Genomic DNA, 4,504 nt, shown 5'->3' with positions numbered 1-4,504 from the left:
TTTCCTTTGCCTTCTCCTTCTGCCTTGCATCCTGGTTTTGTTCCATTGTGTAACAGACCTTCCAGCATTGCCTCTGGAGGCTACAGGGCACCAGCAACCTGCCAAACAGACTCTTGGATTTGGGCCCAGAGCCTCCATCTAGGTCCCTAAAGCCTGTTGAAATGAATGGGAGGTAGGCACCAAAATACTTGTGTGACCTCAGCCCAGGCTCCCTGCTCAGTGACAAGAGGGTGGTCTGATGGGCAGGAACATGGGAGCAGGAGTCCTGGGTTCCTTCCCAGCCTCTGATGCTAAGGAGTGCAGCGATGGTCCCAACCCTGCCTTTGCCTTGTCAGGAGGGAGCCAAGGCCCGTGTGCTGGGCGTTGTACAGGCACGAGTAGATGTGATCCTGGTGGAGCTTACAATCCAAGATGAAAGAAAAGCTCTGAGCCTGCCCTTCACTGGTAATGGACTTACTGTTTGCAGTTGGAGTAGTGTGTACGTAACCCGCGGCCAGTGATGGCTCAGCAAGACCTCACCATCTTGGCCAATGTTGAACAAAGAACTCCAGCTCTTACCGTGCTCATCACTTTTTGGGGGATTTTGATACCGCTGCATCTGTTGTGATGTGCTTTGGGGTCTCTGAGAGCAAAAGCTCTTTGGAAGCAGTGTCCTTTCCTCATCAGTCGTGGAGGTCAGTGTATCACGTGTCAGTCATCTGGCCACGCTGCAAAGGAGCATATAGGATGTTCCTGGATGTCTGGGAGATGACTCACACAGGTTAGTACAAACCACTGAGTTCATGGCTGCCTCGGTCCTGCTCTGGTAAAGGTAACGGATCTGGCTTTTATTTAGGGCGGACTTGGGTAGCTCAACAGGTGGATGTGCAGTCACAGCCTCTGCAGAGGGCAGAGTGGAGGAAAGAGGATGAGTACTCGAGGAGGCTCTGGTTCGTCTTCTTCAGTAACATCTTGTGCGGTGCAGTGGTGAGGTGAGAAGGAGAGCAGAGCCCGTCTGTGGATGCTGCTGCACGAGGAACTCGAGGAGTTGCTTCCCTTGTGTATTCACCACCGGCTTCTGGTTTGTGAGGATGGATCTATCGGCTGTTTTGCAGATGGTTGTGCAAGGTGACAAAGACAAAGCAAGACTATCCTCAGCAGACCTGCATTGTCTCTGTGTGACCTGGGAAATGTTTACAAGTCATTGAATTCAAAAGACTGAAACTGGCAGGTCAGTGTTGCTCCCTTGGGCTGAGCTGCAGAGACCTCTCTGGATGTGAAATCCAGGTCTCCTGGATGGATGAGGCTGTGCGTCCCTACCGTCAGTTGCAACACGTCAAATCCTGTCAGCTAATGGCAAGCTGGGCTGGCCACTCCCGGAGCCTGGAGGAGAAGAGCATGCTGCACCCCTCTCTTCCTGCCTCTGAGGGCTCAGGAGAAGTAGGACATCTGCAGAGCCAGGTGACCTGGTAGCCACCTACTTCATGACGCAGCGGCTGTGTCTGGCTGGATGGCACATTTCAGTTGGGACAACTACCCCCTCGAAGGCTTCACTTGCGTGTGGCTTCAGCAGAGCACAGGCAGCTGCCTCAAACCACTGCTGCCCCAGCCAGCTCTAAATGAGGTACCTGGCGCCCTGGAAGCAGTCCAGCTCTTCTCCTTTATCCTCCAGGGTGGACATGGCTGGGCTGTCACGTCTTGTGAGGAGAGCAATTGCAGGTTGTTGTTGGAGGGGAGCTCAGCTTCACTGAGGAGGGTGCATGCGGGTGAGGACCCTGCTCCTGGATGGTCTGGAATGGAGGAGCGTGGCTTCCCCTCACCCTGCCCAGCCTGAGCCCTGGCTCACGTGTGCTCCGTCCCGAGGTGAGCTGAGTACACGTGGAGCGAGGCCAGGGTTGCAGGCTGGCACTCTGATCTCGGTATGCAGCCTTTCACCCCGCACATGACAACTTTCCCTCAAAGGCTTCTGGTCACGTCCACATCTTGGTGGCTGGCTAATTAAAAAGCTCTCTTCGGGCAGCTGGCTGGTGCTTTCCTCGTGCCTGCTTCATTTATTCTCTGGGATTCAAAGAGCTGTGGTACCTCAAGATGGAGAAAAGGGCGCCCCAGGCAGACATGACAGAAATCCCCACAAACAATGGGAAAAGGGTGCTTTTTGTTGGAAACCCCTTCTATCTTTTCCATTTGGCACCTACTATCTGTTTTAACCCCTCATTGTTAACATCTTATGCTGGTGATCGGGTCTGTAAGTCAGTCAGGCTCTGCCAGACACCTGCAGTGCCCATGTTAGAAATGCCTGTAAAGCTTCAGTGTGGTCCCATGAAGACCTTTGGAAGCCCAGAGGAACTCTGTCCCACAGGCCACATCCTCCACCATCTGCCTATGGGAGCTTTGCTAGTGAGAGATGGGTATTTTTATCCCAGACCATGTGGTGAGCATACTGGCAGCGTCTCTGTGCTTGGGATGCTTGGAATTTAGAATCATAGAATTGTTAAAGTCTGAAGGGACCTAAAAGATCATCCGGTTCCAACCCCCTTGCCCTGGATAGGGACACCTTCCACTAGACCAGGTTGCTCAAAGCCCCATCTAGCCTGGTTTTGAAGACTTCTGGGGATGGGGCATCCACAACTTCTCTTGGCAATCTGTTCCAGGGTCTCACCACCCTCACAGTAAAGAATTTCTTCCTCATATCTAATCTAAACCTACACTTTTTCAGTTTAAAACCACTACCCCTCATTCTGTCACTAAACTCCCTGATAAAGGGTCACTCCCCATCTTCCCTGTAGTCCCCCTTTAGGTACTGGAAGGCTGCTATAAGGTCTCCCCAGAGCCTTCTCCAGGCTGACCAACCCCAACTATCTCAGCTGGTTCTCATAGGAGGGGTGCTCCAGCCCTCTCATCATCTTTGTGGCCCTCCTGTAGACTTGCTCCAACAGGTTTATGTCCAATGGGGGCCCCTGAGCTGGATGCATTACTCCAGGTGTGGTCTCAGGAGAGCAGAGCAGAGGGGCAGAATCCCCTCCCTTGACCTGCTGGCCACGCTGCTTTTGATGCAGCCCAGGATGCAGTCGGCCTTCTGGGCTGCGAGCTCACGTTGCTGGCTTGGAGGCTAATCCCAATCGTCCAGCACAAGGTCTGCAGTCTGGATCCCTGCAAGCACCGTGCTTCCAGCACCCAACTCGGGGCAGGGGCAGTGTGACCCCAGCGGCATTGTGCCACCGCACAGGCAGCTGCTGGCCCCCACCGTTCCCCATAGCACCTGATGCCACACAGCACAACGGAGCCACTGAGCTGCCAAACATCCCAGAGGGACCAGGCCCTTGGACTCCAGCCAAGTCCCCCCTATCTCATAGGAGGTGGTGAGTTGTGGATAAGGGCGGGGAGGTGATATCCCCCACACCAGCAGTGAGGGAGGATGCAAGAAGAATGCGAAGAGCGCCTGACCACAGCTTTGGGGAAGACTTTCCCTTCGGTTCAGGGAGCTGGGAGGACCCCGGGGACTTTGCACCATGTAGGGGATGAGGGTCGAGTCCCCCCTCAAAAGTGTTTTGCTGGCTGCATGTGTTAGGGAGGGGGTCCCAAGGTATCTCCTGGAGATGCAGCTTGCCATTTCTGTGAGGAAGTTACAGGCTTATACAGGCAAACTTGGCAAATGGGCTTGTTGGGCACGTGCCACCCAATTTACCTGCCCAAGGCTGGCCTCCCGAGGCCAAAAAAGCCCTCCCACAAAGGTTTCTTTTGACAGGCTGCCCAAGCCACCTCTGTACATCCAGGCTGAGGGACACATTAGGAAATAACTGCACTTCTGTGCTATATCGGTATGTTGTGATATGGCACTAATCTTGCTGGTTCACGCTCTTTATTTTTACCTCGCTCTGTTGGATGCCCCAGACTCTTTTTTGGGGGTAAAAAAAAAAAAAGCGCCCAATCCCTCCCTAACCCGGGATTGCCCAAGCATCTCCTTAGGCTTCAGGGCTGCCTGCTGCAACCTGATGCCGCTGTAAGGTCCTACGTTCCTGTAGCAGCCAGGTACCTCTGCTGCCCACCTCATGCTGCCCCTCTCCTGCACACAGCAGGGGGAAGGCATTGTGCTGCAAGCCCCATGCCAGCACGGCAGGGGTTCAGCTGGGGGGTTACTTCAACACCTCCTCTGCCAGCTATTCTGGGAGCTGTTGGTGCGCTCCGTTCTTGGAGCGTGTCGCGTGGTGGGACCCAGGCTGGGAAAGGCGTCTGGCTCTGCTGAGCGCCCTGCCAAGGCAGTCGATGAGTGGCAATTCCTGCTGAGCACTCCCCAGGGAGGCTCGTGTAATGCTGAAATAATCTGTGATGCAGGTCAGGATGTCTTGCTCCCAACCTGTGTGGTGCCTCGGAGGTGAGAAGTTTTGGCTGTGGATGGCAACACCTTTGGATCTCGGTTGAACGGGTCTGTGGTGAAGGAAGGGTGTGTCTCACACAAGCCCTTGGGCCTTTCGTGTGCAACCATGTTCGATGGGAGCATTATCTAAGCAAAAGGGCAGAGACCTAA

The sequence above is a fragment of the Vanellus vanellus genome (assembly GCF_965231255.1).
Source record: "Vanellus vanellus genome assembly, chromosome: 3".
In the NCBI taxonomy this organism is placed as follows: Eukaryota; Metazoa; Chordata; class Aves; order Charadriiformes; family Charadriidae; genus Vanellus; species Vanellus vanellus.
This window is presented reverse-complemented; position numbering follows the sequence as displayed.